Here is a 26,093-nt window from a genome sequence, read left to right as displayed (position 1 = left end):
AGAATTAGTATGCTGATGGAAAGCAAACAGGGAAAAAAAGAAAAAGAAAACAACCATATCCTTTATTTAATAATGGTTTTTCATTACAGTTTTCAAAAGTGTGATCTCATCTAGCCCCAGATTTTGGTTTGAAAACTGTGATGAAACTCCCCAGGTGTGGGAGTTACAATATAGACTATCAAGGAAAACAATATATAGATAGATACAAATCAAAACAGAGGAAGATGATCTATTTAATCATTTACATAGGGCTTATAGTGCCTTATGGTTTCTCCCAAATATCACTCACTGTAATATCAGAGATTCATTTTCTCCATAGAATAGTACTTTCAGAGGCAATCATCTACCAATTAGTATTAATTAAGATCATAAGATATGAAGTATTGTATAGGAAGCAACTCTCTAGGGTGAGAAACACTAAACCTTAATGGGTTGAATCTAAGCACTCAAGCCCACCCTGCCATCAGTATCCACACAGGCAGTCTCTTGCATCCTGCAGGTGCACCCAACCTGGTTCTTTTCTTCCTTCCCAGGAGTTTAGAAAAGGAACCTGAAACACTGATTTCAGACGTGCCACTGCAAGAATTTGGGTCATGTTGCACAATGGATCTTCTGTTTCCAAGTGTTGCTGATTATTTTCAACTTCAAGATTGAAAAATGTGTTCATGCTAGGGAATCTGTGGGAAGTTGTGAGCTAGGTACATCTATTGATAGGTCCTTCAGCTCAGAAATGTTCCTTCCCCTTCCAGCAGTCACATCCTGGAGATCAGGACGGTCCCTGCAGGCTGTGTGTCTTTAGTGCTCTTGTCACCAGGGGAAAGAAAAACAGGAAACTGGAAAATGAAACTGGAAAATCTACAGATGAAAACTGATGATAACAATAGGGACGGAGATTAGACAGGATCTTTGGTAGGGGAATTTGAGCCACCAGCAGCCCTGGAGATAACATCCAGTAAGCAACAAAGAGCTGACAACAAATGTCACAGCCCTAAGCCAGGGCAGCCAAACCCCTCGAAGTGAGAGGTGACAGTGGGTGTTGATATCCTCAGTGCCCCGGCAGGGAGTCCAACCCTTCTGTGCATAGCGAGGCAGCTCAGGGACAGGAGAGCAAGGGTCACGAGAAAGACAGTTCTCATATATACATACACTGGAGGAATGGGGTGAGAAGATGGATCAGTTTATTTGTAGAAGATTCTAGTGTCAAACCCACTGATTTGGAAGAAGAACATCAGCCAGCAGGTTGGACTGCATGCTGTGTGGAAAGTAATGAGGAAGATGAAAGGGAAAAATAACAAAAAGAAGCAGCAGCTAATGGAATCAATTTCTGAAAATGAGCCTAAAGAGCTAGAGATGCATGCCCCTGCCATGTAGAGGTCTAAATGTGTGTAGGAGGAGAGTGGGGGTGGGAGTTCACGCAGGCAAAATCTGACATCAAATACTGACTCTGTCTATTGTCTAAAGCTGCTGAAACCCCATCCCTAAAGAAAGCATGCTTTTACAGAGATACTCTTCTAGCAATTTCTTCACTTCAAACACTTTATAAAAGAAATTCAGGAAGAAACTTTTTAAAATCATGATGGAAGTAAACACTTACACCATTAAAAGGTGACTGTTAAAGCAGGCATGACTTGAGTCTATTTTCATTTTCTAAATCCAAGAAACGGTGCAAAATCAGAATATAAAATGCTAGAGAGAAAGAGCTCATTGCTTGAAGGTCATTTAAACAAGGAGCTTCTTAAGAGATGTAAAGCCACTTCAGTGTTATGTAATCCCAGTCACTCAGCAGGGTGTCAGAGACCTATTCTATCAACAGATATCCCTCCAGACTATACCAACACCTGAAACACTGAAAAACACTTATTTGTGCTTTTGTATTTTATAGTGATCACAAAGAAAAGCCTTCCCTGGTTTCTAGGTGTTAGGCAACAAATTCCACCCAGTTCTGGGAGGTGATCTCTCCTGCAGATGCTGTCGTGAACCCACAGAGCAGAGTCAGAAACGCGGGGCCTTATTTGCAGCCATGTAATCCTATCACTTACTGAAGGGAAAGCAACAATTGGAAATCAAAAACGCTTCATGGTGGACACCCAGATCTCTAGAGACAAGCTAACAGCAGAATAAATGCTCTGAGTCATGAACTAGCCAAAAGGACAGCTACTGAAACGAGGAAAAGCTGAAGTCTGACAGAGTTTGGGTTTTTCAGCATTAGCAAAGAGGTTAAACAGTCAAAAGAAATCTTGTTAAACACCTGTTCCTCGTATTTCCTGCTGTTGCATCCAAATGTTATTTAAAATCTGTTCTTTCCTTAATTAGTTTTCAGGTTACAGTATCATGGCACCCTCACAGTCAGTATCCTGCTTCTCCTTTTATTCAACCCAGAAGCAGCTCTGCTTTTATTGAGAGCTGGAGACTCTTGGTGTTCCAGTCCTTCACTCATATGCAAATATATATATAGATATGGATACATCTAATACCCTGTTATGCATTTTTTTCATGATCTACAGCAGCTGATACTTTTTAACTTACTATTCCTGTGCTTGTGAATGATGAGGACCAATATCCAGAAATTTTAAGACACACTATATAAAAATATTTACTTAAAATACTCAGAACAAAAACATCCTCTAAAAAAAAATTAGCTGTGTCCTGCCTTCTGCTAACAAGCAGGAGAAAAAGAGGTGAAGAAGCTGCACTGATCTCTGGATGCTGAAGCTGGCCATGTCACTTAATCAGGCATTAAATCATTTACTGTGAATATAAAGGAAAGCTGTAGCGTTCAGTTTTTCCCTCAATTTTTGAGCGAGCATGGGTTAAGTCAGGGGGTACCCAGAAGACAAGGAGGAGGACAGAGATGAAGAAAGAAGTCTTAGGAAATTGCCTTTGGCTTTTTGTCTCTTCCTTCACGCTTTCTCCCTCCCCTTTCCTTCTTCCACTCACGTTTGTTCCCCTCACTCTGAGCAGCCTCCCTTGAACCTTGCTCCTACTGTCAGCATCCAGTATTCACCTTGCTTGTACCTACCCTCCTCCCAATCTTTCTGGCACATCTGGAGCCACCTGCTCTATTTTATCATCAATCCTTCCCTTAATCTGCCAAGCAAACCTGTTAGGAGGGAAAAAATAAACATAATTATTGAATTCTCATTGCCAAGCTCCTTAACTGTAATCTTTGCCTGAAATGCAACTTTCACCAGAGTTCAGCAACATCTTCCTCTTTCAAAAGCCTCCATATGCTGGTGTGTTTTGTCAGCAGAAGTCCTAAAGGTCCTGCACCAACCAGCAATAAATCTTACTCTTCAGACCAGCATCAGCTATAGGCATTCACTATTTGGGCATTACAAATCATATGTTCATCTTCCAAGTCTGCCAGTGCTGGACCCCCACGTATTCTATTTGGCTGCTCCAGCAGTGCAGAGTCTCAATGTGCAGGGAGTCACTCTCCTCCCTCCTATTTCCCATAAAACAGCCAGAGCAGCAAATGTGACTCTCCCCACTCTGCCTTCCTCCCTGCTCTACAGCTACACTTCCCTCTGACTCCCTGTCCCAAATCTTGGCCAGACCAGGTCCTCATCATTGAGATCAAAGATTTCAGCTGTGTCTCCACCACTGATACACCTTGAGCATGTTCTGTCTCAACTTTTACTGTTCCCAGTACTAAACCAGGTATTAATGACTACAGAGACCTTTCCCACAGCAGAAATCCTCTCTCTTCAACTAGCCACGTGGATCCTGTAGTAATTAGGAATAAATCTAATTCCTTAGGCTCTTTGAGCACAAGTCATAACCCTAGTACCAGCATCAGCCACATCCATGCAGACCATGGCTATTTATGAGCCGTTTGCCTCATACCTGGTACTGCTCATCCAAACTTTTCTTCTGTGGAATTCTCCATGCCCTGAAGGTCATGGTTAAGCGGAGGGCTAGCAAAATCCCCCTCTCCTGTCCAACACTGTTCCATTGCTGCCTAAAAACAAAAAGGAAAAACCTTGCAATGGTGCTAAAGTGGTAAGATAAAAAGCAGTCTTTTAATGGAAGCTTTCAGGTGCACAAATACAGCTATGTGTGATAAAGGATTTCTACTATTTTGTAGGGTTAATCAATTAGTATATCTAGCAGATACATCCAATAGGAGATCAGTTGTCCCAGTAACCCACCCTTGGGTCAGCCCCTTGGAGATGGTCCAGGGGCTTCTTTGCCCTATTTCTTGTTATTGTCTCTTAAGTTCTTTTCTTAAGAATAAGACTAAACAATTTCAAGAATACATTAGAAAGGGTTAGCTTATTATTCTAAAATGTGAGAAAGGGCAGAAAAACTACTAGAAACCATACAACTATATATTAAAAATCTACAAAGCTACAAATATATGAAAAAACTAAAAATCTTTAGACATCACCGCTGTGGAATTGCTGTGCCCTCTTTCCTTTGTCTCTTACCCTGGAAAAGTAGCTTGAGAACAAGCCCAGTAGGGCAGAAAACAACCTTGGCTCACGTCACTCCTTCCCAAGCAAAGAAGAGCAGCCATGGGTGCATTTTTCCAAGCCTACTTCACGTTCCAGTCCCCACAAGCAGATCGGATGCTGCCAGGGATGCAGGTGACAGCAGCTGCTAGGAGCAGTCTCAGGGCAGTCACAGTCTTCACAGGAGGCACCCTGGGGCCAGTTCCAGCCCTCCTTTGCATCACACAAAGTGAGATACAACAACGGCGACTATCAGCTTGCACATCTCTGTAAACACACAGCCAGGTGTTCGAGTCTTGACAGGTGCCACACTGGCTACAAGAGGCTTCGAACAACAGGGTCTGTCTAAAAACCCTGGGATCTTTCCTGCTTCAATCTCCTTGCTTAGTGCATTTGATATTTCAAGACTATTTTCCTCCTGGCTAGCCGAGCTTGCAGCTCTGCCTTAACTCTCCAGTCGGGATAATGAGACATTTGGTTAGACCTCACCACTTCTGGCTGATGTTGTGCTTTGCTCCAACATTGGAAATTATTTTAAGAGGTGGGAGAAGGGTTTTTAGGAAAGGGAAGCATTACTCATGATTGACAAGTCAGCAGTTCTGTCCTCAGAAGCCAAGGGGGAGGATATGAGCCTGAGGTTGAGGATAGGAAAATAATGAGATGAAACACTTATCTGCCTTTTCATTATACACCCATTTTTCTTAGAGATGTTTTTTCTCCGAGGGAATCTGAATATGAAACTCTGAGATGTTCTGCACATTGCCTCCTTACCTCACAACTTTTATCTGAAATTTTGCAGCACCAAGCCTTGGCTTCAAGTTCTTGAACTGTCTATAAACAATAGTGGAAAATTTATGGTGGAGTGAGCACAATAGAATCCTCATAAAAATATAAAAGAAAAATTATTATTACTCCCCCAAAAAATGCTCTGTGGGCACTTCCATATTTTCAGTATAAAATTGATTATCTAGTCTTCTGCACGGACACTGTGTACTTAAAATCAATAGCATTTTTCCATTTTAAAATGTTCCGATTTTGAAGACTGATCTTTCTTCTACCTGTGCATTCCTGTCATTTGCAGTGTAAAGGGATGCTGAGGACAATGAAAAATTTGTTTTCTGTGTGCTGGAAAGGAGTGAAAGATCCTGTTTCAAGTATAGTTAATTACAGTAGCTTTGCCTACCTTTATCCCCTCCACTGCACACCTCATTTCAGCCTCTTGTCTTTCTCTGACCTCTCCTTGCTTACTCTCTGTCCTTGCCCCTGGCAGGGGGTCTGGAACTAGAGGATCTTTAAGATCTCCTCCATCCTAAGCCATTCTAGGATTCTACTGGATGTCTTATTCATTAGTAGGATATGGCAGGAAATGTCATGACATTGGTACTTCTCTGCTTTGAGGAACATCTACCACTTCTTGACAGATTGTATGGATTTTTTCCATTAAGAAAATAACAGATTTACTCACTTCTTTAAAAAAGCACTTTCACCCATTGTTGCTACTTGTAGCTTCTCCAAGACAGGTACTTAAATACTAAGAACTTTTAGGTCCTAAAAGTTTCTAACAAGCTGAAAGCACTTCTGCAGGTCTTGTAGTCAGATCAGTACCTCCCCCTCTCTCTCTCTCCCCTTATTGTTAGATGCTCGGTTTCTCAGAAGTGTTATGCATGGTGAATTGATGAGCTGTATCTTGAAAATTCCCAACTTTTCTGTAATATACATCATCTCCAGAGAACTGGCAAGCCTAAAAAGTTCAGCTGCAAATATGTCAGCCTGAACCAAAGAGGCGCAGATTGAAGGCAGTGACTCACTAGCTCGCGATGGAGCGGCTTTGTGCACTCAGCTTTTTCCCACATTAAACAGTTCTAGGAGAAAAAGTTGTGGGGCTGGAGGCTATTTTGGGGTTTTTGCTTATGTGTAGACTTCTGTAGACTCCACATTAGCCTCTGGTTTTGTACAAAATGAAGTAAACCTAGTAAACCTTTTTCACAAAAAAAAAAGGATATTTGATAAACTCCTTAGTCTACCATCCATTTCTTCTTGGAACTTGCCAAGATAGGCTCAAGTGTGCACGGATACGCCCACCAACTGCCCAAAGGAAAAAAGAAAATTTCTGTAGAGAGACTGATCTGATGTACTTGTACATTTATTTAAGCCTGGAGAAACTGGATGAGGTGCAAGTGACCATCCTTAGGAATGGAAACTTATCTGGTTTCTGATCCATAGTGAAAGAGAGCACTAGCAAATTTCAAATCTTTCCACAGAGAATGGACAACAGATAGTGCAGCTATCTCAGCAACTGGAGCAAACGAAAAATGAAGTGATTTCACTCACAGCAAAAGTCAAACCATTAAGACCTTGCAGCCTGCAGTTGGAGAGGGGTGAATGAATGTTTTTGTCTGAGAATAAATAATACCAGCAATGGTCTGTGACTTACACTGGAATACAGTAATTACCATGCTGGATCATATTGGTACCTCACCTTTAATCAAAAGCAGGCTCAGCTGGCCACCCTGGGCTGGAAAAGGACAAGGAAGAGAAGAGCATTTTCTACATTTGGTACTAGAAACTGAACTGTGTGGTTTCGGAGCCCTAACACATCATTTTAAAACTAAACCCAACTGTGAAGTGTGGGCACTTTTAATGGATAGAAAGATACAATTTAGTTCACAATTTAGTAAAAGACTTTGGAGAGCTTGTCCCTGAAAATGTTTTAGAAAAATCTAGACATCTCTACCTAAATCTGTGGCCTCTCTATTTGATACATTTTTTCCCCTCAATGTAAAAGAAAGCTGGCTATTTCTCCCTCCAGTGTCTCTTAAAGAGAAATGCAATTACTTTTGTGCAACTTTCAGGTACAAAGCCCAAATAAAGAGTGCACAGTATTTTCAAAGTTCCCTTTATTTCTACGGCATTAAAAATTGATTTCTTCATAAAAGAAGTCCTATTTTTTCCTCATTTAATTACAAACCTCTCTACAGTGTTCTCAAATACATCAACAGAAAACACTGTTCGTGCAGAAAGTTTGAAGTGATTTAAAACCGCATATAAAAATGATGTGCTTGAGATGTAATCTCAGCCAGGCTGCCAATGAATTTTCCTAAACTGATCCAGCTTTTGGGTATGGCTTAAAGATTGGAGTGCTGAAACAAAATGTAATTTAGCAGAATGAAGAGCAATTCTTTGACTGCATATCACTATTAAACACACCTGTTTCAAAAGGTATGTCTGACAGTGGCACCCTTTGGAGCTGCACTCATTAGGGCATCACAAACACCAGCCAGTTTTGAAAATACTGAGTAAAAGTTGAGATTCTTCAATTGACTGTAATTGAAAGCAATAGTGAAGGATAAAATAAACATGGCCCCATTTATGTTAAGTCAACAGGACTTCTCTGGAAGAAAAACGTAATCGGTACCTTTAGTGGGCTCCAGCTGTATCCATCACCATTTCTGTGTTCCACTCTGGAACTCTTCCCAAAAAACTCTTCCAGCAGCAGCACCTGCATCAGGAAGAAAGGAGTTTAATAGTCTCAACATGTTTCTGTAAGCCAACGTGGTGTCCAGAACCCCAAACTCTGAGAGTAAAGATGAACCAACACCAAAGTTGTCTGCCCCCCAGCGGGTTGCCAAGCCACTGATGAAGCTTATGGCAAGATTTCCTTTCATTTTCCAAGAACTTTGTCTCTTTCAAGTCTTGAATCACCCATAGCTAAACATTAAAAGAGGGTGACTGTTTCAGGAAAGTTTGAGCCATATGATAACTTTGCTAAAACAATGTTTCTGAAGTGCTGCCTGCTCTAGAGACATGACCTTTTCATATGTAAGACATTGCTCTATGAGAGAGGCAGCACACAGTGTCTTACACCAGCCCAGAAAAAACACATACATTTTTTAATCCCAAACTTCTCCTCTGCCTGCTAATCCCTGTTTTTTCCTCACAAGAAGTGCTCTGATTGAGTGATTAAATTACAAGAAAAGTAATCCATTTTAGCAACACAGCTTTCACAGGGAGATATTGGTGTACATCATAAACTTAGGTGACCAAGAACCAGCAGGTTACATCAACAAGTCTATTAATACAGCTAAAAATGTTATTTGCCTTTAATTCTGAGAAGACTGAGGGATTTCATTATTTCCTTAACTAAGCAACAGATTGTTCTCCAAATGACTTTGGAAAAGATACTTTTATCCCCAAAATGAGAGCCCAAAATTTGTCATGGGAGAGACAGACAGAGATGTGGAACTGTGGTTACAAGTTCATTGGCAGAGAAGGAGGTATTTTTACTGCATATTTCTTTATTAATTAAAATAAACATACTTTCTCCTTGAAAATGAAGTTCAGGCTATATTTTCAGTCTTAATCCAGACTTTTCAGTTTCCTGATCTGTCAAGGTTTGACAGACAAGTCCTGAAAATTGTGACAAAACTCTGCGGTTTCCATTAGATGTCTGAAGATAATTCAATTCACTCTGGCTCAGCTTTACCACTTTTTGGAACTTTTTAGTCTTTTAGAAGTCTTTTGGAACTTTTTAGAACTTTTGACCTTATTGTAAGGCCTGAAGAACGTAGAATTGTTTTTTAAAGCAGGCAAAGGGGCATTTTCATTAAATTCTTTCCTCTACCTGTGTGACTCACTGAGGAATGATCCACACAGAAAAGTGTAAAGCAACTCTGACTACTTGGCCTTGCTTACTGTGTCTTATCTCATCAGACTTCAACCTTCCAAACAACACTGGGGCTAGTGTAAAGTGTCCTTCCAAGTAGTTCACAGCCCTAGACGGAAACTTTCAGGTTCTTTATGATGTAACATTCATTTTCACGAGAAAAAGTTCTCTCAGTCAGGGTTAATCAATGCCTGGGAGCCTAAATGGTTATAAATATTGTATCTATTACTTTGATTTATGTTTCATAATTGATTCATGCTGAAGAGAAAGAAAGGGGAATGCACGCTGACATAATTTTGCTGTAACTCTGCTTAAGTTATGTCATTCCTTAACCTTATTAGTCAAACTGGTACAGGTTTGACATTAAGAAATGGGAATGTGCACAGAGGGTGAGGGCTCCCTTATGTCACCATTGCTACTTCCACACTCCCTGGAAGCACTTGTGTGGTGTATGTGAGGATACAGTGACAGTACTCAGTTTACAGTTTAATAGAAACAACAAAAAATTTGTTGAGGGGAAAGAAAGAATTCCACAAGTGTAATCTGGCACTTTTCTTTTGGAGTTTAGAAGTGATTCCTCTTTGCAACTTCACCTTCCCCTGTGCTTTATGAGCCAACTAACTTTATGTATTCCTCATGGTAGAAATGGCTCTTTAGGAGCAATGTAAAATAAAGAAATCAGTCTTTCATCCTGTTCAACAACCAACAATTTTCCCTTGCCATAAGATGAGGACAGATGTGGGAGGTAGACTAACATCCTGGAGCAGCAGAGGTAGGCACAAAGCATCCACAGTCTGAATCAAGACAGGCCAGGCAATCTCATCTTCATGCTTCTCCTGCCCAGCCCAGCTTTAAATCCTCGCCTGCAATTAGTGATGACATGTTTTTAATCCTCTACATACAAGCCATCAGAGGATTGTAACTTCATATGGGAAATGTCAGGGGGAGAAAAATACAGAACAAAAATCCTTCCTTCTTACAAAAGCATTCAATACTGAAGAAGGAAGAACTAAAAAGGAAATACAGACTGACTGCAAGGGAAGTTTGTTTAGAACTAAATAACTCCAGAAAAACAACTGAGCTTTTGCCCAGCTTATTCCTGTTCCTTTGCAGGATTGAGATCTTGTTTGAGGGTGCAGTTTATGCCTGCAAAATTTCATGCTGAAGTAGTTGCACTTGTGAGTAGGTATTATCCTCTTTAGGTAATAAAAGAAAGAATGATAACAATCAGACTTGTTTCTAGAATTGAGCAGTAGCTTAAAAATTGTCAACAAGAATTACTCACAAAACCAACCATCCTACATATTTAACTCTTCATTTTGCTGCCACTTTCTAGATCACAAAGGTTTTGTTTAATTTCATGGCAATGAACACTGGAAAGGGATAATTTATTTATACACAGATGATGTCACATAATGCTTCATCCTCAGCAATGTTTGTCATGCTCAGATAAATGTTATTAATATTGTTAGCATTAACATCATCACCATCATTCCTATACAGAGGAACTATATTTTGAACAGATTTCTCTTTTTTTCACTTGTGGCACGGAGTTTTTGACATTTGAGCATCAGCTCCTTCTTCTCATTTTATGCATTTGCCCTCTGGCCATTGTCAACCCCTGCAGCCCAAAAAATGAATTCCTCTTTATTGCACTGTCAGTGTGCTGTCACTGTTGCAGACTTCTCCTCTGGAAGGCTGTTTTGTAAGTTATTTCTGAGAAGATATACCACATACGTGTTTGGGATTTATAGGACTGCACTGATCCATCATTTTCTGGAACATCCAGTGCAGCCACTGTAAATTTAAAGAAACAGAGAATTCTCATCCAGCTATGGATGTCAAGCCATTCCAGAGAGTACTATCTGCTTCTAACTCCTTGCAACTTTTGTACAGGAAACACAAACTCAGCTCAGGATCACAGAGAGATTTTTGCTTGCCTTTGCAGTAAGACTCTAATTTTCTTTATGCCACCGTCACTTCCTGCTGGCTTTTGAGAAGACAAAAATTTGTGTGTGATCTTGAACTTAGGTCTTCTGCGTGATAGGAAATGATGCTGCCAGCTGAGCTTTTAAAACAGCTGTTAGATTCATGGAAAGCTGGTTTTCTCCCATAATTATCCTAGCACAAGGTACCATTTTAAAAAGCCTTATTTAGCATCCTCCACAAAGTAGGAAAGTCACTTTTAGTCTTCTCATGGAATTACTGCAGATGCTATTTTTAACCACCAAAAAAGCTTGCCTTCCACACGTTTCACAAGATTTTTCCCATTGTGTTTCACAAGACCAAAGCCCTCATAATATCAAAGCCTTTGCTAGGAAAGGAGGGCTGGAACTGATAGTTCTGATTTTCAGTTACTGGCATACTTCAACCTGACACAATAAATATTCAGACTTGAAGCATGAGTACCCTGAGGCTTGAGAAGCAATGGAACAATAAATGCGCTTCAGAGATGGAAGCAGGTCTAGAATTACTTCTGCTGGACTATCTTCCTAGAGGAAGTTGCTGCCACACAGAAACTGAGATTACTGGGATTTTGAGCAGATGTGAAATCATTTCATATTGGGTAAAAAGAGGTCTGGTGTTTTTTCAGAAATATTAAATCCTCATATGTACCAAACAACTCTGCTAATCTGTTAAAAGCTTGGCTTCTCTTTATTAAACAAAACAGAGGGTTCATAGGACTTGGGCTAATTCCCCAATTTTTTCACCTATGTGGGGATGTTCTACCATAACAAAAATTACTCTAATTGTAAATTACCTATAAATAGTTCAAAAAGTCCTTATTTCTGCAGTTTTGTAATGTTTTCATCTCTTTCCTGAGCTTACAGGAATCACTACTCTAAATCCAGCCTCAGTTGCTCATTGAACATTACCTGGTTTTTTTCAGATGATCTTAGAAAGTTAAAAGAAAGCATAATTCAGTATGAACATTGCTTACCAGCTATGTAGGATTCATCTTGGAGGTGTTTATTCAGTTTCTGTGCTGATCCCCTTGGTCCAGGGTACTTACATTTTAATTAAGCTGAAAGTGATAAGGTAATGATAATGAAATGATAATCATAAATGATGAGGTAAAACAGCTCCATCCATACAGCTGTATCATCAACAAGGACTCCCACATCCTTCTCATCCAGACAAGGTCTTTGCAAGAGCTTGTAGGCAGCTTGCACAGGAGTGCCTGGCAGCACTCCAAACCATATAATAAGGAGCAAATAGTGATCTAAGCACCCAGGGGCCTCCAGATCCCCTTCAGAGGTCACCCTCCCCATTCAGACAAGAATGAAGTCATTGGATGGCAGTGCCAACAATGAAATTCTCTACTGTATAAGCATACACATCTCAGAAATATTGCTTTTTGCATTAGAGGACCAGGAGAGAAAAAGGGAATGCAACTAGGGATGGCCTGAATGCAAAGCGCTGGGTGCTTGCAAACACATTTGAGAAGATGAAAATGTGAAGATGCAGAAGCTGAAAGGGAGAAGAATGGGAAAAGGATAGACTGCAGGGGTAAGGCATGTATGAAAAGGACCTTGAGTTTGTGAAGAAACAGAGACTTCTTACTTGTTTAGAAAAGCCAGATAAAATCTCTGAGGTGCGTAGGTGCTGCGTAGATGTTCTGACACCTATAATTTCTTACCTGGGAATGAAAGTGCAAGATCTCAAATAGGAACTAAAGCCATCTTCCCCTCCATCCACCCAATCCTTCCAGGTATTTTAAGATCACCCTAAAATTATCCCGGCTCTTGTGCACTCCTGCAGTTTCCTTCTGAAGGAGTGTGTTAAAAGAAAAGGATGGAGGCAATGGTTACACCAACAACTTCCAAACAAAACCAGAGAAAAGGGCCACTCTGCCTCTACCTTGATCAGTTACTGGTGGTCTCTGGTGGATGCTTAAGGAGATACAGGGAAGTAGATCATTGTGTCCTGAGTGCTGCATATTCCCACAGTAGGTCACGCTGGCCTCTCTGCCTTCTGTCCTTTCTGGCCTTGCCTAGAGAGAGAGAAATCTGAATTACAAAGGAGAGCAGGGAAAAACAGAGCCCAGGCACTCATTTTACTTTTTAAACTCTATTATTACGGCCAATAAGTTACATTTTGAAGGTTAATGTTCTGTACTGAGCAGGAGACTTAATTTTTGAAAAATGTCTTAACATCTACCGGTGGCGTGGGTACAAAAGTATAAGAGCTTTTACTTTTCCAAGTTTTTTCAACACATGCAGCACTGATGTTGTAACTCATGATTTGCTGGGTGCTCTCACCCTTTCTTTAACAATTATGAGGCCAGGACTTCCCAAAGTTGCACGGACAACCTCAAGAAGCCACATCTCCTACTACCCTAGCCCAGCCCACAGAATCATAGAATTGGTAAGGTTGGAAAAGACCTCCAAGATCATCAAGTCCTTTGACCAAACACCACCTTGTCAACTAATCCACAGCACTAAGTGCCACATCCAGTCATTTCTTGAACACCTCCAGGGATGTTGGCCATAATGCCAACAAACAGGTCACTAACCACCCTCAAAACCTGCCCCAGAGCTCTCTGAGCTAGAGGAACTCATCTGATACCAAGTAGCAGCCACATGTTAGTATAATTATATTCTGGATAAATTACCATGTTATTTGATAACGTGTGAAAAAATTATTAGGTTTTATCCTTCTTCATCCGAGGAAATCAATGATAGTTCCTTATTTCTTTTGTCATCCGAGGAAATCAATGATAGTTCCTTATTTCTTTTGTCACTTTGTCTTCTTTTTGTTCATTTTTCTCACTGACTGCTGTTCTCCTTTGAAACAAGAACTGCTTTTGTTATCTGATTTTCTACATTTTCAGCACATCAGCCATTTAAAGATTTTATATTTAAAATTAAATCAGCCTACTCTCGGTAGAATGATATATTTCTGCACTTCACAGTGCAGACTTTTCACAGTGCATATTCTTGTGCATTGTGTTTCCTCTTTAGACACTGCTAACTGGAAAAAAAAAAGATATTAAAGTTGTGAGAATGCAAGAAACAATGTGTGGCAGTTCAAACATCACATACACTGGCATGTTTATCTCTTTAGCTTAATAACAGCAGGTAAACACTGCAAAATGCCAGGTGCCCTGGGCTCCTGCTGCAGTCAGTGGGAGTCCACAATTAGCACCTGACAGATGTACTCAGGTGCTAAAAGCATGAGACACTAAAACTGCTGGTTTGGCTAAACAGCACAGGCTTCCTTCCCCCTTTCCTTTAACTGGTCATTTATCTTCAGGAAAGTACAAGTCAACTCCTTGAGTTCCTCAAGTGGAGTCGATTTCTGGAGTGTCCAATCCTGCAAGGCCCTTGCTGGTCATTAGCTCCTTACAAAGTATTTCTATCCTCACCAGCTATGCTCTTCTGCGAGATCTGGTTGGGGGCGGGGGGGAGTGGTTCCTGGTACCGGCCTGTAAGCTTTTAAACAATCATTCCCAGTTATTTGAAGAGATCCTGAAAATTACAGATTAAACCTTTCTGAAAAATCTTCTCCTTCCTCTGAAGTAGACATCATTCATTGTCATTTACAGAGCCTATATTATGGTTTTTTGCTTTCTTGCAGGTTTTTGGCAGTATCTGGTGTTGCTAAGGGCAATTTAATTCCTGCTACCAGTCCTATTCCCAGAGGCAACTTTTCCAAGGTGATCCCTAACACAGGAGATGGTGAGTTGTTTTTTACCCTCACACAAAAAGACTCTGCACATGTGTTTGTGATGTACCTGCTTTAGAGATCAAATTCATTGATTTGGGTCTTCCAGAGGGATTCTGCAAAGCAGGCGGAATACAGAGTTTTGCTGACCTCTGCCAGACTGACCTTTCCTTAAAGTAGTACAGGAGGAGAGAAAAGTCTGCACTGCAAAAAGCCTCAGTTGAGAGAAGGGAAATGCAGCCAGGTGAGGGTTAACCTGTGGGGTTATTGCAGGCTTAACAGAGCAATCTGAGCACACTCAGTGCAGTGGAAAGCTGAAGATCAGCCAGGGAAAAAATGTCAAAGAGGATAATCAGTTTGAGAAAAGGAGAGCAGTGGCTGAAAGAAGGAGAACTGAATAAATGAAGAATGTCCAGCCCAGCCTGAGAAATTCAGGCACTGCAGAAGAAGCTTAGTCTGCAGTCCTAGATCTGAGCGACCTTCTCCACAGCCTTGGACATTTAAACACTCAACATCTACTTTAACTGAGGGGAAAAAACCAATGGTGCCAATATAACGCTTCATTGCACAGATGTATTTTAAAGACTTAACCTCTGCAAGACATTTTGAAGATGAAAAGCCCACAGATATTTGTGAGAAGACTTTTCTCAATTTTTGTATTAGCCCGTGGCCATTTTATGCCACCATATGCTTGATTTTATTTCTGGTTTTGCCTTGTGTGGTTTTACAAAGTGACTTTTTCCATAGCCTAATTGTAGATTTTCAACAACAAAGATGAAAACCCAAAATCCTTGTTTCCTGTAGTCATTCAAATACAACAGCTTAATGATAACATTTCAGAAAGCACAATTGGTTTGAATACAAAAATGTTTAAAAGCAGAAGGGTAAAACTCCCTGCAACAGTATCAGGAGAAAAAATTGTCATTTAATTTTGAGACGTGAATAATAAAACAAAAAGAAACAAAGTAAATCTTCATCAATTATTTACATGCCTGAGCAAATAAACATGAAATATGATTGCTCATAAGTGAACCTGAAAATTCCACATGTTGAGACAGAGCAGAGCCATGTGCCACCATTTGACATTCAGAGTCTTTCTGGGGTATTTAATCTCATTGCTTTTTTTGCTAGAGAAAGAAAAAGACCCTTAAGGCTGATGTTTTCCCATGTTCAGCGCTCCTTACCGTCACCTATATCTATGCACGTTCTGACCCCAACCATCTCAGGATTGTGTCCCCGCTCTGAAAGACACAGCAAATTGCACTTTAAGTGTCTTACAGCAAGAGGCAAAGACAAGGTTGCTGCACTTGCAACAACAGAACAAATAAAAATGTTACTGGTTAGCTGTGAAATGGACTAAAGTCACTCAGTTGGTTCATGATAATGCTAATAAAACATACAGATTTTAGTGAAAAAGAGGTCAGAATAGGGGCCAGTTTCAGCCTTTACAAGACTTTGCTGCTGCCATGAAGAATATACACAGAAACACAAAGTTCCCAGATTTGTACAGTTTCAAACTTGTAAGTTGGACTTTACTTGGGCCAGGAATTCCTCCAAATAGCATCTGTACACAGAGAAGAGGAAGACTTTCTTACGGTATCTGGAAAGGTCAGCAGATTTGGATGTTGGGAATGCTTGGGTTGAAAGCTTCTCTTTCCTTTTCTCTTATCATTTTTAAAACTATTTTCTCTCTTCCAGTTACTGTTTTGTATGTAACAAGAGGGAGATTTTGGCTGTTCCTTAGTTCTGCTATAATAACTGTGGTGACATTGGAGAGAGAAATTACCTGGTAAGAGAAAACGAAAGTGAAGTATAAACAGGGCTTCTGGTTTTGGTTCTGATGGAAATGGTTTTCCTGGCTGCATGCTGGTTTCCAAAAGACAATGACAGACTGGCAGCTTGAAGAAAACAGGTCTTGACAGCACATGTTAGTGAGCCAAACATTTTCTAACACCTTGTGTCACACAAAGCACTTTCATACCACCTGTGCTCTGGCAGCGAAGGGTTATTCTGTCCCAGGCAGAACCTTTTGTCTCTGCACAGTCACAGGAAGCAGAGAGCAGGTTTATGACACCTGACTGAGGCTGGATGTGTGCAGGGTGTCAGCTCCTCCTGCACACCCTCTGTGTGTCCCTGACTGCCCACAGCTTGTCAGGAGCAGCAGCACAGCTCAGCAGACAGGCAGAGAGGAGTCAGATGGGTACCGGTTTTCTTGTTTAATGCTGCCTTGACTGGCTGAAGAAAAGAAATAAAGATGGGAGGGGGAGCAAGAGGGAATGCAATTCAAAGGCAAGCACAAGCCTCATTGGCACTCACTATGCAAGTTCCTTATACTCTGGGGAAGGTAAAAATATTTTTCAGCACCTTTTCAAATATTTCTTAAAAAAAAAGGAACTTTATAAGGACAACACATTTCTAACCTAAATATAGGTAGCACAATCTGCAACTTAAATAGAGACCAGGAGGGTAATTAGAAAGCATAATAACTTGATTACATTAAATTGACTTCTTTGAGCAGCTTTGGTGTTTGTCATTATTAAGTTTTATGTTTCTCAGTATTGGAAGAAGAGAAATCATTAAAACTAACACTTGCACAAGTAGCATGAAGGATTATCCCTGATATCACCACCAGGCACAGGTTTTGTGCTAGTAAAATCCCGTATGCCTGTGGCAATTTAAAAATAATCAGCATTGCCAAAATTTTATGTGATTTGTAAGAATTAAAAACAAAAATAAAAAAGCAAGATCTCTGGAAAGAGAAAACAGCCCCTCCCATGCAGTAAGTAAGCCCTAAATGCAATCTCTCAGTATTGTCATCTTTGAGGCTCAATATTTTTCTCATTATCATCCCTGTTTCACTGATTTTTTTCTCACTTTAATGAATTTCTGTTCTCAGGCACATAGCTATTTTCTTGGCTATCTTGCTTCATTATGCTGATGGAAGCAGCCTTTTAATTTAAGACATTATTATTAAAAGCAATGCATGAAAGGCTTATCTGAAAGATGTACTAGGTTGGCAATAGATGCAAATCAAAATGCAACTGTGTAGGTACTCTATTATATGTTTTAATGGAAGATTTTGAGTAAAGCTTAGGCAGGAAGCAGAAAAGTACTTATCAGCATCTATCATTTAAATTACCAGCACATTGGTAGACTATTCCTATATTTCATATCCCTCAATAAGGCTGAGACTGAAGCTGGGTCAGTGGACAGCAGATGGCTTGTGAAGTCTCCATTCTTGGAATACGCTGACAGTAGTATTCCAGAAGCACAAGACAGTCCTGCATTGTTTTTTTCTCCCATACATTAGGTACTTGCATCTTCCAGCATCTGGTAGGCTACTTCATCTTCTCTAATCCATGTAAATATTTACCATCTATTTGCCTTTGAACAGACTCCATATTTTTTTCCTTTGGTATCTTGGGAGATACTCTCTGTGACTTAGGCCGAGGGTGCTCCACAAGAATGCGCGCTGAGTGACGCCTCCACTGGGGACACATCAGACTTTCAGCTGCCCCAACTATACTTTTAGGTTTCAAATTTGCAGGGCTTTTCTTCTCAGTTCAGTACAACACAGGTGATTGAAGTTCACCTAAGAGTGGTTTGAGCATCCTGCAGGCTCATGCTGACCCAAAGCTCACATGATACAAGTCCTACCTGAGCAGAGAGTATGCCAGCAAGTTTAACCCCTGCAGTGCTCCACAGAACTCAACCTTAGCTCTTTGGAGCTGATATGTTCCTTACTGCTCAGCCCCCTGGCAGCCACCTCGATCCAAGACCTTTCCAAAGCAGCAGATGCTGCAGGGATCTCTGTAATGCTGGGATTTGGGACCAAGCGTCCTGAACAAGCACAAGGTCGGAGAATAATTTAGGCACACAGAGTCTTCTAAAAGATGAGCAAGACTCTCTGTAACTTAGTCCTTCCTAAAGGGGAATATAATGCAGATTTTAAGAGCCAGCATACCAAGCTCACATATTGCTGTGCATGTAAGGAGAGCAAATATGCTCTGAAAGAAACCTCAAGGTCATGTAGTATTCTGCTTTCCTGTGGAAGCACCTCCAGCAGGACAGAGACATGAGCTTGTCATCTCACTCTGTAACTGATTCAGATCTAATATACAAATTTATTTTATTTCTTCTTTGCTGCTGTCCATCTTTTTGTTTTATAGCAGCCTGTCAACTGAAAACTGGCTGGATGTTCATACAAAAAGTCACCACATAAATATTAATGTTTCCTTATTTATAGATGGCTCAACTAAAACAATTTCTGGAGTTTGCAGGCAGCAACAGTGCTGGTAGTCTTGCCTCAGCACTGAACTAGAGTTCATCACAACTTTTGGACCATCTGCTTTTATTTCTGATCTCGGTACCTGCACTCTTTTAACACGTGCACCGACCTGGACTTTTAACGGCAGCTTAACAAGAAGTCATCATGGCAGACGAAATTTAGGATTTAAAATGGGAAGCTGAAATGAAGGGAAAGTTAGGATTTAAAATGGAAAACTGAAAAGAAGATAGGCCCTGCTTGCAGAAGGGTTTCATTTTGGCATAGTATTTGCTCCCATTAATATAGAATAATAGCTTTAGCAGGGCTTTTTTGTTCAAATATTTAGGAATTTGCCTGACATTCACTCAAATCTTAGCAGCCTTAGCTACATACAGAAGGACTGATAACTTAAAGATTGTTTTACTTTCATACAGTTAAATCAAAGATTTTTATCAAAATTCTCACCTGCTAAATTTGACTTTGAGGTTATTTTAATTATACTGGGACCTTCTAACTTGTTAAAAAGTCACTGAGATGCCAAACTTCAATCAGAAATTCAGGACAATTGGTACAGACACTGAGGCAGAAGAAGAGGACCTATCAGAAGATTGCACTTAATGAGATTTCCACAAGACATCTGAAAAGCTGACCTTTGCCAAGTGCTTCTTTTATCATGTATTGCCAGAAATATGTTACTTCTTTAGGTTATGTATCTGCAGTAGAGTCTATCAGCTAAAATCATGCAAGCTGTAATTCTACTGAAGCCAGTGCACTCTGGGGAGGACAATTTTAGCTACAAACGAATAGGGTCATTTCCAGTTAAGATAAGAGAAAGCAAGTTACTGCTACTTCAGTAAAATACATACACTTGTAATAATAGGAGGATGTTCAGACTTTGAAAATGTGTTTCTAAAAATGATGGTAACTACAACACATTTGATAAGTTAGTGTCCTGTTTTGAACACAGTGTTGTCATCACCTAAACATGTTTAGTTGAATTAAACTAAGCTCAATTATTGCAGATAGGGTTGGTACAGCAAAACTCAGTAGATTTACTTTTGAAAGGGTCAGCAGATGAATGCTCAAATTTGGCATTTTAGTCAGGACCTAAGATACAATACTAAAGGTTTTTTTCTCTTGCACTTCAATGAGGGAAGAGACATCTTTTTCCCTTTCAAAAATGTGGGATTCTCAGGACACTAAATACCAGGACTATGTTATATTAGGATCAATTAAAATCTATTAGAATCTATTCCTGCTATCACACCACCCACAAACTTCCCAGAAGAAAATTGCCAAATATCCTTTATTCTCAGTCAAAGCTTAAACACTTAGTAGCTGCAAACTAAGGTTGGAATTCAACTGACCAAAGATAGACATCTTGAACCAATCACTCCAAGTTTCTCTTTACAATAATAGAGAAACAGACACTCATGAGGTGCAAGGCATCTGGTGTAAATAGATCAGCACAATCACACCCCAGTATTTGCTTCACTCCTTACCCATAAAGGGTGCCTAAAATGTCAAAGAGTACCTGTCTAGCACAGATTGCTTTTAGCTTAGGCAGACACATAAAAGGAGGTGAGAGGAATTCTACTAAAAAAAGCTGAAAAACTTAGAAAATGACGAAGCTTCATTTCCCTTTATATAAGCAGGTGCATGAAACTTTCTCAATTAGCAGGAGTTGGTGACTTCAGGAAGAACAGTAGTTTACCAGAAACACAGAGAAGAAAAAGGGGGGAAAAAGCTTTAACTCACAGGGTAGATTAAAATATGCAAGTACCTTTTGCAATGTCCCCAGTGCAGGGGAACAGGTAGCGTGGTCTGTTCAAGAAACACTGGCAATCTTTAGTGAGCAGCAAATTCCATGGGCTCTTCTGTGTGACAGCTGTTGTGTGCTTTAAGAGTCCTTGCTGAAGAGTTTTTGACAAGGTCTGTGCTGTTGTGAGCCTTGTCTCCCATGACAGCTAAGGGCTATAATCCATAAAAATCAAAGCTTGCATGTAAATGTTGTCTTGAAAGAGTGTGTTGGGTTTTATCTGAGCCTGTCGTTAGAAACTTTTCCCCTGGGGTCTTTCAGGTCCTTGGAAAGAAAAATCAATATTTCTGTAGAGAAAAATACAAGGCAGCCAATTGAAAATATTGCTTATTCTAAATACAGGATTTCTTGATGTGCCTCTAACCCAGAGCAGCTTCCAAAGATTAATCGGCTAACAAAGAGTTGTTTGACAAAGCAGGATCCTCTGGAATCAGCAGCTGACATGCTGGAGGTGATGGAGCACCTGAGAGACAGATGATAGCCTGGAAATGGAATGGAAATACAATGCATTGTGGTTTTCCTATGAGTAAACAAAACTTAGCACTGGCATTCTTTGCAGAAATCATTTCTCAAAAATCTATAAAGCCTGTACTAAGCCTGTACACACTGCAAGATTTTATTTGTCTGTTACTCAGATTTAATTGAGTTTCCACAAAGATGTCAAGGCCATGTGTCTCATCAGCAAGGTCATCCCATGTCAGATGTCAAGGTCATAAAAGACAGCTAGAATTTCTCAGCCAAGAAAAATATTCACAGACATTTTACATTGGCAAGACAACTTTTCTCTCTCTACCTCTGAAAAACACAGCTGCTGGAAAATAACGTATATTTCCTGGAAATATTTCTTTCTTCTTTTCCTACACTGTAAAGAAAATAACCTAAGGCAGCCAGAAATTTCAACCAGCTGGTTAAGGTTAGCTTAGAAAGTAGAGAACAGTAGAGAAACAGGGCTTTGGAGTGGAAATTTTGAGATAGTGTCCATCAGATCTCTGCCTAGCCCAGCACCAAGCTGGAAATTTAGACTTAATCCTGTGCTCATTCAGAGAGCTGTTATTTACTTGGCCAGACAAACAAAGGTCCAGTTCTCTCAGGTCTGTTTCGAGAAGAGTATTTCCTTTCCTTTGGAACAGGATTTGGTTTTAAATTATAAATAAGTACACTGCTAAGCTGAACAAAAACATACATCATGCCTTTAGCTGTATCTGAAAGAGCAGATAGCAGGATAACAAAAAAAAAAAAAAACAAACAACCAACCAACAGAAGATTGCTTTCTTAAATATGATTAAAATTAAGGCAAATTCCATAGGTAGGCAGTTTAGGCAGTTTACATTTTGTTATTGCAGCTTACAAAAAGTCAATCCTAAAACACAAAAATTCTGTCTTTAACCAGGAGGAGACATTAAAACTATATTTGAACTTCATATCTTCAGGTATCTTGGTCATCACCTCCATAAAATGATTTCTAAAGTTTAGTCATTAGCAGTCATTGCACTGATCAATTATGTAAAAGAAGGAAGCAGCTGAGAAACCTGCTGTGGATTCAGGCTGCTATTTAAAACAACAGAAATGGACTATTCGGCAGCACAGCTGACTGCCAGATGCTGAGCTGCTGCTCAGAGAGATGGATTTTGAACTGACCCATAATAAGAAAAGGCAAAAAATTGACAGTTTAGCTGTTCCTGCTCACCAGCACAAAGATATTGCTGATTTTGGTCTTTTTTCTTTCCTATCTCTTTCATTCCTTTAAGACACACAGACATAAGCCCCAACCTTCAACACTTGCAATTTATGTTTCAAAGAGATAAAACAGTTCCATGACTTGGTAGCTGCAGACATATGCCATAAATAGGCTCAGATTAGCTTAATTAATTGATGCACTGAGAAAGCTGCGAATGTATCTGAGGTACAAAAATGGGGATATGAAGGTCTGTATAGAATTACCCTGGAGTGGTTATTTGCTCATAACTGTGCTACTGTAAGAGTGCCTTGAAACCCATCTTGTACTGAACAAAAATACAATAATAAGTGGTCCATTTGCTAGAGTGCTTTCAGTATGAATAGGCAAAGTGAAGTCTTGGGGAAAAGTAGTTTTGAAAACGCTTGTGGTCTTTCTTAGCCAGACAAATTGTAACAATTTAACTAAAGCCCTCTTGAAGCTGAAGTTATGCCAGGCAATTGAAGCCTACATAGGTAGGGATTTATTAGTTTTTATCTGCTGCCCTTCAAATGCACCTTCAGTTGTGATCTTGCAGCCCTAAGAATGTTTCCACAGGCAGCCGTTTTATTCTATACATAACACACGTATGTTCCTGTAGCCAGCTGTCCCTAGGGATTGACTCAAAGCAGGTTAACCAGGATGGCTCACAACTCTTCAAAAACAACCTCACTTTGGTCTAAAAAAAGCAGGTGGGCCAGCAGAGCCCTCTCTGGGACTGCAAGCTGTGGTTGCAGCTTTTAATAACTTTTCCATCAAGAATGGCAGCTTTGTGCCTTCACCAGCTTCTGTCCTTATTGGAAAGCAGAGAGGGGGAAAAAAAACCACAACCGAACAAACCAAACTTTGCATGGATCTGAAGGAACCCTGTTGCCTCCACATTTTTTCTGCAAGAGGAGAGCAAGGTAAAGTGAGAGTTTGTGTTTGGGGGTCTGGGGCCTTTGCTGCTGCTGCTAGTTCTGCGTGGCTGGACTATGGTCACTCGTGTTGCAAACAGAGGGTGCAGCACAGCAGAAGCACAGAGGATACTCATGCCTGTTTCAAACACATCAGCCTTCTAATCTGAAGAATATTGAAAGAACATTTCTTGCTGTCTTATATACTCCAGTGGCAGAAGGAGGTAGTGGCAAAATTTAACAGGTTATCCTACAGAAAGTCATAATTTTGTGGAACCCAGGGAAGTGTCTGTGTTCCTGAGCTTATCCTAGGATCTAGCTAGGAAAAAATAAGGCATATAGAGGAAAACCTAAGCAAGTCGAACTAACTTGAAGCTTTTTGTACTTTGAAGTGCTGGGCTAACTTGCCAAATCTTTTATCTCCCTCCCATTTCCTCATGAGACTCACACACCAAAAGACTTGCGTTTAGTGACAGCTTTTATAGCTCAGTGTGCTACAAGCTCTGGTACAGCACAGCCCTCATTTATTCTCAGCTGAAGAAAGGCAGAGCTTACAGCAGCAGCAAGTGAAACAAATCATTGTGCTGATGGAGGGAAGTCACTGAGCCCTCTGGCTCATCAGGGCCCAGAATCCATCACTAAATGGGAAGCTGCTGCTTTGTCACAGTTCTGCAATTACAATCACAGGTGACACTTTTGAGTCCCCAACAGCCACTTTGCTTTTCATTTCCCCCATTAAGACAAGTCTGCTGAGTTCAGTTTTACACCATCCCAAGCCACACCATTTGTTTGTTTCAAGAACTAATCAATGAGGAAAAAGAAAACTTTTCAGCCTGGTTCTCCAGGGCTAGGGGAATTCTTTCAGTCAATGAACCATCCAGCAAAAGCTTTCCAGCTTGCATGCAAGAATCCCGCAGCACTAAATAGAACATTGTCCCTGTTGAGTTCTTTATAATTCACTGCTATAAACCAATAAGATCATCCGTGTCACTACACAGGCATTTTTCACTAAGGCCCAAAAAACATGCACTTTGTGATACCTCCTAAATACAGCCACACTGGAATAGTCCTGCTCAAAATAGCTTAGGAGTTCCTGGGATGGAGGTTAATGTTAAATAACAGTGGTGGATCCTCATCCATGAGAATGCTGTGATCTGTTTTCAATCTGTTTTTATTGTTGGCTGTTTCAGCATCCTGTGGCAATCAGTGATGCAGTTTTAATAATTGCATAGTCAGGATCTCATGAATTTGGTAGTAGGGCGTGTGTGTTGCTATTAAAAACGTGCTTGCAGGTACCTTCCTTGTTTCCACTGAAAGTTCTCTGTAATTTATCTTGCATAGCTAAAAGACAAATTTGCAACTTTGGGCCTCAGCAGCTGAATATGCATTATAGTGAGCTGAAAAAATACAGGAGAGGCTTTTGCTTGCACATTTCATCTCTCAACAGTTCTAAATTCTTACCTTTAAATAATCATTTTGCTAGTGGAAATTAAAATTCATAAACTTTCTCCAAGTTTAGGATTCTCCTCCCCAGTGATGAGCATCTGGGAACAGCCAATATAGTTACAGCCCTGAAAATTATATGTAAAACACATATTTAAAATTTTGAACAACTCTGTCACAACTGTATAAATTTTATTTAAGGTAATTTGAACTTTGAAAACTCTTGCTTGAACTGCCCTCACAAAGGCATTTTAACACTGAAAAAAAACCCAATGTATTTGGTTATACTTTAGAAGTGAGAAAAAGGAGCTTTCTTAAGAATGCTTTTAGAAAATTTAGGACCAGAACAGAAGACTAGCACTTACATGAATTCATTATCTGCTTCAAAACAATTTATTCAGAAGCAATGGAACAGAAACAAATTAAAATCTCCCTTTAGATTTTACTCAGGAAATATATTCTTTTATAGGTCTTTGACTCCAACCTTCTGACAGCTAAAATTAACTTTGCATTACTGAAACAGATAATGCACTGTCCTTATTCTATTCAGAGATAATACAGTAAATACTGATTAGGTTTAACACATGAGGTTTAGAGGAGAAACATTCCTTAATTTATATTAGTTTGTATTTGGGAATGACGTCTAGCTGCCCATCAGGCTTCACTATTTCCGAACTTTATTTAAAGTCATCATGTCAGCTTTAATATTTTTTGGTTGTGGGGTTTTTTTAGTGCTTCTGTGTATATGCATTTATAAAAATATTGCTATAAGTCACCAGAATTTAATAATAAACATTCTCTTTATCTCCTGCTGCCTGCCAGACAGCTTGCTTGTACAGAAAAAAAAAAAAAAAAACCATGCTATTTCAGATTAAATCTGTCGTGTATTTTCAGGGAATGTAATAATCTTCATACAGTAGCAGAAAAATGATGACTTTATAGTGCCATAAAATGTGTCCTTTTCCCAGGATTTTCAAGACTGCAATATGTAGGTTAATACAATCAAATCCCAGCTACATAATGTGGCTCACAGTGATGAGGATGATGTAAAACCACCATGTGCATTATAGGTAAGGTGGACGGTTTGGTGGCTTTTTTAAGCAATCCTGTCCCTTTTCACTTTTGGGAAGACAACTTGGTCAGTGCACAAATTTTTAAGCCCCTGCCATG

The 26,093-nt window shown here is 39.9% G+C and overlaps 1 protein-coding gene and 1 long non-coding RNA gene across 3 annotated transcripts in view; one reads left to right on the top strand and one right to left on the bottom strand.

Moving 5' to 3' along the window:
* Positions 1-26,093, top strand: part of HTR1F (5-hydroxytryptamine receptor 1F) — a 105,349-nt gene that overhangs the window by 34,423 nt on the left and 44,833 nt on the right. For both annotated transcript variants that reach the window (XM_032096775.1, XM_032096779.1), the window contains one exon: positions 14,698-14,798. The gene's annotated coding sequence lies outside the window, so the exon portion shown is untranslated. The remainder of the gene's footprint in view (positions 1-14,697; positions 14,799-26,093) is intronic.
* LOC116438159 lies at positions 1,634-25,048 on the bottom strand. The gene is made up of 6 exons (XR_004237613.1): positions 24,942-25,048; positions 12,979-13,111; positions 12,059-12,142; positions 7,870-7,953; positions 3,847-3,961; positions 1,634-3,100 (listed from the first exon to the last, which is right to left on the bottom strand). It is a non-coding gene; the product is annotated as an uncharacterized LOC116438159 (long non-coding RNA).

The sequence above is a fragment of the Corvus moneduloides genome, chromosome 2 (genome assembly GCF_009650955.1).
Source record: "Corvus moneduloides isolate bCorMon1 chromosome 2, bCorMon1.pri, whole genome shotgun sequence".
In the NCBI taxonomy this organism is placed as follows: Eukaryota; Metazoa; Chordata; class Aves; order Passeriformes; family Corvidae; genus Corvus; species Corvus moneduloides.
This window is presented reverse-complemented; position numbering and strand designations above follow the sequence as displayed.